This window comes from Heterocephalus glaber, unplaced genomic scaffold, assembly GCF_053883595.1.
Source record: "Heterocephalus glaber isolate CG9 unplaced genomic scaffold, H.glaber_assembly_v1.0 deba00000676, whole genome shotgun sequence".
In the NCBI taxonomy this organism is placed as follows: Eukaryota; Metazoa; Chordata; class Mammalia; order Rodentia; family Bathyergidae; genus Heterocephalus; species Heterocephalus glaber.
Window position 1 is genome coordinate 779,978 of NW_028258156.1, and position 12,233 is coordinate 792,210.

Sequence of the window (12,233 nt, forward strand, 5' to 3'; positions counted from 1 at the left end):
TGGTCCACTCTCTCTAGGGTTTTGCCCATTTTGCACATTTTCTATTAATCCTGAAAGCTCAACCCTTTCTATCTAGGGTAAAGATAAGTCCTCCAATAAATTCATTTGACAGTAAAATAATTTTCACATTTAATTTTTATTGAATATTATTAATAGTCTTGAAATTGCTTATTGTGTAAGAGAAGTCTTCCTTTAACTGAAAATTCCTACAGCAATGTAAGACTGTTTAGTTCGCTGAAGAAGTAGAAAATAATAGTAACCTCTGTTAAAGAGACATTATCTTAAGTGAGCAATGCTGTTAAAATTGCAGATATAAGAAGTTCAACATGTACAATTCTTCATAAACTATCTACTAACAAGTGGCTTCAGATGTTTCTCGAATAGTAAAAACAAGTCCTATTTTAACACTGTATATAGGGTGAGCTAGATCTTTTCCATACATGTGAACATAAGAAAAAAAATTAGTGCTGGGTGTGCAGCTTGGTGATAGAGCACTTGCCTAGCATGTGTGAGGCCCTGGGTTTGATTCCAGCAAAGAAAAAAAAGTATAAAATATATTTATAGTATATGCATCAGCAAAGAAGGGTTAGGTTGAAAGTCATAAGTTTCACCATCTAGTCTGCTCATTGATGATGCCAAGATCAAGTCTCAGGATTCCCTTTAAATTATCCATACAATTCTATGAATGATTCCTAAACATCTAGCAATGAGTATGAAGCATATATAATAAATGTGTGTTTAAAACTACATCTAAAACATTCATGGATTCTATTTAAAATTAATTAGTAGCCATCATTGAAATGACATAGTTGAATAACTGAATTTCTAAATTCATCACCCAATAATAATGAATACGATTTTAAAGCTTCTTTTTGACAAAATGCAATTTATAGTTGTCTAAATTATATATCCAAAGAACTTGAGGATTATTTAAATTCTAAAAATAATTTAAAGATAGATTTTAACAACTGAACAATCTCTTTATGTTGCCTATGCTCAATATGGGCAGTAATTCTGTAAATTGATTTGAGGGCATTCTAAAGGTCTGTTACTATGGGAACCAAATTCAGAAAACTAACCTTTTAAACACTGCTGTCATAGGATAAAGACAGGTGGCTGACTAATCTTGACTAGTGCTTTTCATCCTCATCTTTCCACAGCTTTACTGTCAGCTCCTTCCTTTGATTCTCAAAGGTGATGCATGAGGCAATTATGAGGCTTTCTTACTCATGTGTAAGTGTCTCCTTCACATAACATTGTCTAGTTCATCCCCATGAGATTTACCCCCATGATAGATATTTTTTTCCTCCTCCTACCATTATACACTAAAGGAAGCACTAAGTGGAAAATATCTCCATATGCAATGTGCTAAAGGCATTTCTCAACTACATATATGTTATCTCAGAATCACTGCTTAGGGGTCTTTAGACATTTGATAACACTGATTAGAAGAAAGGGCAAAATCAGTGATCATTTTAAAAAATTGTCTATGTGTGAGTAATCCTTATTTATGACTATCTTTTAAACTTGTTTACATTTCTCACTATGCTAAATCAAGGTATTTGTCTTTCCATAACTCTCATGTCACTGTGATGCAACATACAATAAATATATGCACACACAGTTGCACAGCTAGTTCTCTGTAGCCCCAGGTTCCACATCCTTGTATTCCACCAAGGGGGGGGCAAATACATTCTAAAAATTGTGTTGTATTGAGTATGTACAGATTTTTTCTTGCCATTATTTCTTCAACAATACAGTATGACAACTATTTACATGGGATTTACATTGTGTTAGGTATTATAAGTATTAGCTATAATTTAAAGTATACACAAGATATGCATAGGTTATATGCAGATACTGTGTTATTATATAAGGAAACAGCATCTGCAGATCTTGGTATTCATAGGAATTCTGGAAACAGTTCTCATAGATATACCACTGAGGGATGACTCTGTTTTACCTCTGTACTTATTATGCTTGCTGCTGAATATTCTCTCTCTCTGTGTGTGTGTGTGTGTGTGTGTGTGTGTGTGTGTGTGTGTGTTTCTCTTCCACTGTGTCTAGCCCAGGCTGGCCTTGAACTCACAATGATCCTCCTTCCTCAGCCTCCCTAGTGCTGGAATTATAATTCTCGAAAGGAGAGTCTATGATAACCACCTCCTTTTCATCCTTGTAGCAATAGTGCAATTCCTGCCACGTGTGATGGATAAATTTCTTGTTAAATTAGTATGTTGAAGAAGTTCTGTAAGTAGACTGCACTTGTAATTCTTAAAATAATGGGTCTAGTTTAGTCTGTATACAAATATTTGGTTCCATTTAGCAGCATTAAAATTAGTGCTCCTAGGAAGGAAAAACTACCATGGCATAGTTGTCCTGTTGCAAACAATTAGAAAATCAGGGGGGAAAATATGAAAACACATTGGGTAATATGGAATTATGTTATTCTCAAGAGGAAAAATAGGGCCGGGGATTTAGCTCAGTGGTTTTGCTGCCTGCTGCACAAGCGCAAGGACCTGAGTTCTATCCCTGGTACAAAAAAAAAAAGAGGAAAAAAAAATCAACCATCAGTTGATCAATTTTCTACTTGAAGGCAAAATGAAAGGAAACAAGACAGGCATGGTGGTACCTGCTTGTAGTCCCACTACTGGGCAGGATTATGCAAGAGGATGGCTGGGCCCCAGGAGTTTGAAATCGGGATGGGCAACATAGCAAGACCCCATCTCAAAAAACAAAACAACCCACAAAAAACAAAATGAGACAAAACAAAGCCTGATTATCCAGCTAAGTGAAAGAAACAGATTAAGAAAAGCTTAGGGAGTTCAAAGCAGCTAGAATTTGCGAAGCAGTGCACTGGAAAGAGAAAACTAAACAGAAAGAACTTCAGAAACTGTCCCTTAGAGACATTGCCTGAATACCTACCTGTGCATGCAAACAGTGACACGCCACAGGCTGGACAAGAATTAGTTCCTGAGGAAAGAATAGTTACTGAGGCACTGCAAACCACACAATCTCGAGCTCACACAAACTGGAAATTGTTTGAATTTCTATCAGCTTGTTGGTTACATGGAATATTCATACAGACCCCAAATGTCTCACACCTTAGTGATGGTGCTAAAGCAACCATACAGTTAAAGTCACCCTGAAGCAGGCATAGCCACTTTATAAAGCAGCCCCAAATGCACCAAGAGGATTCTTAAGTAATTGCTAGAATACGCTTTAAGGAATAAAGAAAAGTCTATCACTCACAGTGTAGCATTCATTAAGTCTAGCAGCCAAGTTACAAATAAGCAAGGAGACAGGAGAGAAGCTGATCAGTAAAACAAACGAAAGTTTGATAGAAATTATGGAATTAGTATATCATGGGAATAAGTGATATAAAAAAAGAATCAAATGAAAACTTCAAGAGATGAAAAATATAGTACAACTATAAAAATCTCGCTGATGATATTAACAGCAGATTAGAGATTACAGAAAAAAGATAACTAAACTTGAATAAATACCAAGGGAAATTATTTGAAATGAAGCACAGAGAGAAAAGGAACAAACAAAAAAACAGGCAAAGACAGAACTTCAATGACCTACAGGACAATATTGCATGATATAATATATACGTAATTGGAATCTCTGCAATTTAGGGGGGATGATGGTTAAATATTTTAACAAATAGCAATCAAAAATTGATAAAAATTATAAACCTACTGATCCAATAAGCTCAGTGAACTCTAAGTGAGATAAACACTGAAAAAGGCCATACCAAGATACACCATAATCATATTTTTCAAAATTTGAGATGAAGAAAAAAACCTTAAAAAGCAGTCATCAGGGAAAAAGCTATATAGGAGAAGAAAGATAATTTAAAATAAACTATCTACAAAAACTGTGTAAGCTTATGACAATATCTTATGAATATGGAATGGTACCTTTAAATCTCTGAAAGAAAAGCACTCAGCCAAAAATTACATTGTTAGCAAAAATATCTTTCAGAAATGAAAAAGAATCAATAACATTTCCAGACAAAACTGAGAAAGTTCACTACACTAAATCTGTACCTACAACAAATGACAGCAAGTGCAGGAGGGATGGGAGAGAAACAAACAAGTATACTGTTGAAAGTTTTTTGCATTATATTTGGAATTGTATTATGTGAAAGTAGACAGTAATAAGTTTGAAGTCATACTGTAAATCCTAGGATAATTAAAAATAAAAAAACAGATATGACTAATTAAACAAGAGTTGTTATAAAATAAAATACTAAAAATTTCAATAGAAAATAAGCCAAGTATGGCCCGGGGATGTAGCTCAGTGGTGCTGCTCCTGCCTCACAAGCACAAGGTCCTGAGTTCAATCCCTGGTGCCAAAAAAAAAAAGAAAGAAAGAAAGAAAATAAGCCAAATAGCAAGAAAAGGAACTAAGAAGAGATGGGGCAAATAGCAGTATCAAAATACTATATTTAAAGTCTACGCTATTGAGAATTACATTAAATTTCAACAGTCTAAAGCAGAGTTTCTCAACCTCAATACCACTGATAGTTAGGGACAGATAATTATTGGTTGTAGGGGCTGTCCTTTGTTTTATAGGATGTTTAGCAACTGGCCGCTGCAGACTTAGATGCTATTAGAAACCTGCCAACCTCTGCCATTGTGACAACAATGTCTCCAATGCAGCTAAATATCCTCTGTGACAAAACTGACCCTGTTTAAGAACCTGTGATCTAAACACTCTAATTTTTTAAAAAAGCAAAGAATGTCACATTGAACAAAAAGCAAGATCTAATTCTATTCGGTTCATATAACCCACTAACATATAAATCCAGAGATAAGTTAAAATATGAAAGGATGGAAAAAATATACCATACAACCACTGAGGTAGCTGAAGTTGTCTTCAGGATAATCAGAGTTTTTGTTTGTTTGTTTGTTTGTTTTTGGTACCAGGGATTGAAAATAGGATCTTGTGCTTGTGAGGCAGGTGCGGCGCCACTGAGCTAAATCCTGGGCCCATCAGAGTTTTTTTTTTTAAAGAAACATTTAAAAATAACTCATAACAACCCTAAATGTGAATGCATCTCACAACAACACTTCAAAATACAACAAGCCCAAACTGATAGAACTGAAGCAAACAGAAAGATCCACAAATATAATTCAAGATTTCAGCAATCCTCTCTTATAATTGATAGAATAGGAAGAAAAATCAATATGGACAGAAAAGATCTGAAAAAAAATGTCAAGCAACTTGATCTAGTTGATTTTTATAAAACTATACTCAATAAGAGAAGAATAGACACATTTTTTTTTTTGGTACCGGGGATTGAACTTGGGTCCTTGCGCTTGCGCAACAGGCGGCAAAACCACTGAGCTAAATCCCTGGCCTGAAGAATAGACACATTTTTGAAGTACACATGAAACTCTAAGATGGTCCACATCTGACTAATTAAACAAATCTCTATAACATTTAAAGAACTGAAATAATATATTTTCTGTGACCAAAATAGAATTACATTAGAATCAATTAGGGCTAGGGATGCAGTTCAGTGGTAGAGCACTTGCTTAGCACACACAAGGCCATGAGTTTGGTTCCCAGCACTGCTAAAAAAATAAATGAATTAGAATAAAGTAACAATAATATCCCTGAACTCAAATATTTGAAAATTAGAGAGAAAACTATAAACATCCACAAGAAAAAGAAAAAAGAGAAATTAAAAAGTATCAAAGTGAAATAAAATAAAAACACAACCTGTGACAGGATGAAAATAGCCTGATAAAAGATATCTATGTTCCAATTCCAGAAACCTGGGGATGTTATCTTATATGTCAGCAAAAGAGACTGTCCACATTATTAAGCTAAGGATGTTGAGCACAGAGGATTATCCTGGATCACCAGGCATGGGCCCTAAATACAATCCCATGTATACCAATGCTAGAGGCACAGAGAGATTTGGTCATACTGGAAGCTACAGAACACAGACAGAAATTGGAAGATGCTGGCCTAGAAGATTGGTGTGATGTGACCACAAGCCAAGGAATGCTGGCAGCCACCAGACATTGGCCCTGGCAGGGAATAGATTCTGCCCCATGGCCTCTGAATGGTGCAATGTTCTACCATCTCAGACTTCTTGCCTTAGAACTGTGACAGAATAAGTTTCTGTTGCTTTAAGCCACCAAGTGGTGATTAAATCACCAAGTGGTGATTTGTTACAGCAACCAATTCATTGTTCATGTTCAGAATAAATTAAAAATCTATGAAGGTTCTCAATAGTAATCTAAATGGGGAGGGGATAGTACATGAAGAAATACAGTTCTATACTTTTCAAACCTGTCAGGATTGAATATTTTATGGTTTCCTTGGTAATCTTATTTTCATTTTACTGCTTGTAAATAAAACCAGAAATATTTCTATAGTACTGTTAGACCCAGTGAAAGAGAACCAACCAGAGACCGATATTAAATCCATACAGGAGTTTATTACTGGCCGGGACTGAGCCAAGCATCAGACTTGAGCCCCAACTGGGGGGAGACAAACATGTTTTATACACCTTTGAGGCTAACAGTTTCTAGGCCCCCCTATGGGATAGAACTAGTAAAGCAAGCAAAAGGTACAGAAGCTGAACGTCCCGCTGTTAGAACATTTGTAAAACAATAGTTGATTAATTGTTATTTCTTAAGAGACTTTTTAAGGGGAGATTTTTAAGCTTCCTCCTTCTGAGCTCCTCTAAAGGGCAGGCAGGTGGGTCAAGCAGCAATATGGAGTCTGTCTTGCTAACTAGGGTCCTTCAGTACTACTTCCCTAGAGGGATATTTTGTGAGTAACCCTACATGACAATGCATAAAAGCTGAAATCACCACCTTAACTCTGTTCTTTGTTTTTTCTGTGCAAAGAAAAATCTTTGCCTACTTCTATGGGGGGCGGGAGGTGTCATCTGGTACACTTTTATTTATTAAGCTCTTAAGTCTCTGAACATGGTTATATGAAACATAAATGACTGTGTAACAACTCCATGTTATTTAAGACAAATTTACCCTGCCAGCTAGCTCACAGAAATCTTGTAATTTATCTGAAGCTAATTTTCACATCATTGATAGTGGCTAGTGATGAAAGCCCTAACTGATATTTCTTGATGTTCTCTATATTTGTTGGAGTGTTCTGTTCCCTTATCTCTATTTTTGTGACTTGAATGGCAGCAGGGGCTGTCTCTCCTATACAAAGCTGAGACAAATGTCTTGCTACTTCTTAATAAATGTTAATCAGATCAGGTAGTAACTTTGCCATTCAGACCTGGGGACAGTAAGTCCTCTGTCATCACATGTTCTGGAGGCTCCTGCCATGCAGTCCTTGTGGCTGTGTGGGGACACACCAATAGGCTTCAAAGATTTCAGGACAAAGCCACGTGTGGTGGCACATGCCTATAATCCCAGCACTCCAGGAGGCTGAGGCAGGAGGATCACAAGTTTGAACCCAGTCTGGGCAACTTAGATACTATCTCAAGATAAAAAATAAAAAAGAACTGATATGTAGCTCAGTGTGAAGGCTCTATATTTAATTCCTGGTAGCACCACCACCATCACCCCCCTCCCCCCAAATCAGGACAAGTAGGTAGGTTGGGAGGCTCCCATGTCTACATACTAAGGCCTTATCTGCCACTTGGCTCCTTCTGCCAAGGGAGAGCCATGGTTTGCCGGTGCTGTCCTGCACATGAGAAGTGACACACAAAGGCACCAGGAAAGCATAGAATTGGATTTGGATTTGCTTTTCTAGTGGTGGTGACTTCCTGAGTACCATTAAACTGCACCCTTAAAACAGTGCTTCACAGACTTTAATGTGCAAGAGAAACATCAGAGAGCATGAAAAAAAAATGCAAGTTCCCTGGCCTCACCCCTAGAGACTCAATCCAATAGATCTGGATGGGGCCCCAGAACAAGCTCTGTAGGATTTTCTAGTATTGATTATTTAAAAATCACTGGGCTACAGTTTCCTCCATTGGAGTAAATGAACAAAAGGCAGCTTTGTGTACCAAGACTCTATGAACTAATGCTCTATTCTACAGTATTCACACTGATTCCTTCAGGTCTCTTTTGCTATCTGTTCACTCATTTGCAAACTGTGAGTACACATAATATTCCAAAGGCATGGGAAAAGTCTCCTTCTGTCCTTAGCAGCCAGTCACCCAAGCTTTTCACCCAAGTAAATGGTGGCATCTACTATTGCAGTTTTCTGTGTATTATGAAGATATCCTATGTATACTGGTAAATATAAGTACAGACATATATATTTTTTCTTCTTGCAATATAACACGGTATTCTGTACCTAGCTTTTAAAAAAATCTTTCACTTTATATATTGGAAACCTTTTTGTATGACTACATAGAAATCATTTATTTTTTTTAAAAAAACTGGATAGGGCCGGGGATTTAGCTCAGTGGTTCCACCACCTGCCTTGCAAGTGCCAGGTCTTGAGTTCAATCCCCGGTATCAAAAAAAAAAAAAAATTGCTGGGTAGCATTCCACGGTATTGATGGTGTAATTATTTGTACAGTCTTTGTGTGTGTGTATGTGTGTGTGCGTGTGGGTGCATGTGTAATTGGGGATTGAACCGAAGGCCTTTGCACTGAGCCACATTTTCACACCTTTCAAAAAAATTTTTTATCTTGAGAAAACATCTAAATAAGTTGTTCAGGCTGGACTGCAGATTGCTGGTATTACAGGTGTGAGCAATCACGCCTGGCCTGTCTTTCGACAGATGGTGTTTGCTTCCAATCTTTGCTAGTACAAATAATATACAATGGATGACCTTGTGCTCATTTGACACCTATGTCAGTGTATCTGTAGGATAAATTGCAGAAGCAATCACTGGTCCACATCTATATGTGCATTCATTATTCTGGGAGATATTGCCAAATTGTCCTCTACAGAGATTTGATTTTTGTTAATCTAATAGGTAGAAATACTACCTTGTATATTTGATTTGCAGGTGACTTTGAGTATCTTTTCATGAGCCTGGGTGGCACTATATTAAAACCTTGAATGATCTCTTCTCTTTTGATATGGTCTTTTCTTATTAATTTATCAAAGGTAGACTTTTTTTGGCAACACACACACACACACACACACACACGAGTGCACTGCTGTATAAATTTATTAGTCCTGGCATGAAATCTTGTCTTTGCTACTTGCTGTGTCACCTTAGGCGAGTTAAACTCTTTGGGCCACTATGTGCAAAGGTCTGGCATATCAACGTGGTCCTAAACCAGGGCGTCTTCTGGGACACACATATCAACGAAGCCCAGGACATAGTTCTCCGCTGGGAAATCCTGCCTAGGAGCCAACGCCGAGGCGTCGGGAGGAAGCTGGGCCTCGCTCCTTAAAGCTCAGGTCTCTTTTTTTGGGAGAGCGGCAACCAAGACATAAAAATCAAGCAAAAGGGGCCACTTCTTGATGGTTCCCGGACCGCCCCTCCAGCAGGCGGAGCACAATACTACTGTAGCCCAGGCGGCGAGAGACTGGACCCGGGGACGCAGAGCGCAAAGACAGGAGGGCAGGGCCGGCGTCACGTGACCCGGCCAGCTGTTGGCGAGGGCGGCGGGGGCCCACAGCGCTGCTTATCTGGGAAGCGGGACGCGCCGGGCGCCGCCTTCGCCACTGCAGCCTCAGCCGCCGATGTCGCCGCAGTAATCTGGCCGTGGCAGCGCCCGCACCTGGGTGGTCGCTGTCTCCGCAACTCAGGGCGGATCCCGGAGTCCACTGCCCAGCAGGTGAGCTGCGACCCTGAGCTCAGGGCGTCCACAGAGCCCCTTCCCTGGGCGGGTTTCCCCTTGGTCAGCCATCGCCGTCCCTCAGAGCCCAGGGTGCTGGGTTAGGCGAGCTGGGGATCTGGGGAATCAGCAGAGAGATGGTCTCGGCTGCGGACGGGGTGACTCGGAATCGGAGGCTGCGAGGGCTCAGGACAGGGACACCCCACTGCGGGGCGCAGGCACGTGCCCCCCCCCCCCCACCTGTCTTCCCCCTACCTCCCCTTAACTCCGAGAACCCCCCCCCGCCCCGCCCCGCCCCGCCCCGCCCCGCTCTCAGCTGCTTTCCGCGTGTTTTTTCCCGGCCGGCCAAGTTGCAGCCCCGGGCTGTGTGCCTGCGTGGCCGTCACCCCTGCGCCCCTCTGGCCGGGGCTCGGCTGGCGCGGCGCGGTGGCGGAGCGAGCCCGGCGTCTTCCCCAAGGTAGCTCACCTGCGGCGCGGCGAGCTCGGTGAACATGGCCGCCTGCGGGCCGCGGCCCCGGGCTCGGCTCTGTCCCGGCCTGCGTGCACCTGACCCGCGACCACCGCACGTGTCCCGGGGCCTCCGATTCTCCCCCAGGGCCAAAGCACGCTGTTGCTGTCGTCTGCGCTGGCCGCGCTCAGGACTTGACACAACTTCTCCTCAGGCCGCACCTGGGTGTTAACGGGTGGGTCGGCTATTTATTTATTTATTTTTGGTACCGGGGATCGAACTCGGGACCTTGCGCTTGCGAGGCAGGCGCCGGAACCACTGAGCTAAATCCTCGGCCCCGGGGTACATATTTAAAAAGGCACCCGTGTCTTTCTGAGAGATGTCCTCAGTTTACCTGTGCCTCTTCGGTTTGCTTTTTTTGTTTGGGGACCGATTATTTGGCGACATAACCCATGAGGTGTGCAAAGCAGGAAGGATCCTTGAATTTTAGAGAATTGATGAGAATTAGGATTTAGGGGTAAAAATGTCCATTACACCCATTTGCATCTAAAACTCATTTTCAGTGACTCAAAGCTGACCTGATAGGGTTCTGTTAAGTAATATGGCTTGTCTGTGTAATTGTGGCTTGCAAGTACCTTAATCTATGCCTGTGTTTAGCTTCTTGGTGCGTGTGTGTGTGTGTGTGTGTGTGTGTGTGTGTGAGCTGTGCTCCATCCCTGGCTAGAAGACACATCACTTGCAGTTGAAACCTATGTTAATTCAAAATGGCAGCATGAAAAATCAGGCCAGGGATAAGCAGCAACAGACCACAGCCAGCAACGGCTGCCCTCTGACTTCAGCCTTGGAGAGAAGTCTCTCTTGGGTTTCAGGTAGAGAGTGATTCTTGTAGGTAGTTAAATTTTAGCGTTTGGCAGAATCCTAGGGGGTGAGTGGGAAGTTTGGAGAGCTGCTATTATTTTCTCTAACTTGTCAAAGCGATACAAAACCACATTTTGATCTGATTTTCTTCAGGCTCAGCTAAAGTTGACTATATGACTGCTGATGTCCGATGCACAACTTAGATACTGTTTTGTACCTACAAGCAGCTCTTAAAAGAGATGGGTGTAGAGTGTAAGCCTCAGCCAAGAGCAAATACTGTACAGACAGAAAGCTGCATTGGAAGAGCTGATTTGGCACCATGAGCAAGTACCCAGGTACCAGGGAATGGCAAGTTCTTGAAAGGTGACTCATTTTAGGGTTTTTTCCCTTCCCTTTGCACTGCCTTGCTGCCAGCCATCTTGTCTTTTAGGAAGGAGGAGATGCAGGAGGAAGCAAGTGCTGTGGGGATAATGGAATAGAGGAAGGTGGGCCAGGAGTGGCAAAGCAGGAGGCATCCTGAGCAAGTTTTCTGTCAGCCCCCTTTTTACAGTGAGGAGGCTGAATTGAGCAGGCCAGATGGACCACCAAGATCATAGAGCTGACTGGCTACTGACAGTGAGAATCCAAGTCCAGGCCCTGTAATTCCCCAGTCTGAAATTCCACATGCCTCCTTTCAAAGCCGGGGAGAAAAGGGCACCTTTGCTCTTGTTAGGATGGCAGATACTTTGAGCAATGGGAAACCAAGCTGTTCCATGAATTTAAAAACCTATAGGTGTTTAAAGTAAGGGACTTTACCATAGTTTCTTATTTCAAGACCATTGACCTTCTTAATCTGTGTACAGCTCACATTCACTGAAGAACTAAAACCTTAATTTTAACCAAAATCTCCGAGGTGGGAAGTATATTCTTTTATTTAAAAATCAGACGCTTCTGTTTGTGTTTGGCCAGTTTATTTGGAAAAACCCTAAGAGGTCCATGTATCTAGTTTTTTTTGAGTGTATTAATTGTAAGTAGAAGTAAATAACAAGTCCATTTTAAAATAACTTGCCCTGAAATCAGAAGGTTTTTCTGTAATTTGAATTAGAAGTTTGCATGTTATGATCAGTGACTCTGAATCTACCAAAGCAGAAGTAGAGATTGTGTATGGGTTTAGTGTTTATACAGTGGTGGTGTAGACATGGA

The 12,233-nt window shown here is 40.9% G+C and overlaps 1 protein-coding gene across 2 annotated transcripts in view; it reads left to right on the forward strand.

The window, feature by feature from the left end:
• The first annotated feature begins 9,201 nt into the window (after positions 1–9,201).
• Scrn1 (secernin 1) overlaps positions 9,202–12,233 on the forward strand; it is a 137,396-nt gene continuing 134,364 nt past the window's right edge. Inside the window, exon 1 of one of the 2 annotated variants that reach the window (XM_004839488.4) lies at positions 9,202–9,745. The gene's annotated coding sequence lies outside the window, so the exon portion shown is untranslated. The remainder of the gene's footprint in view (positions 9,746–12,233) is intronic. The other variant, XM_087206588.1, reaches the window with a different exon arrangement.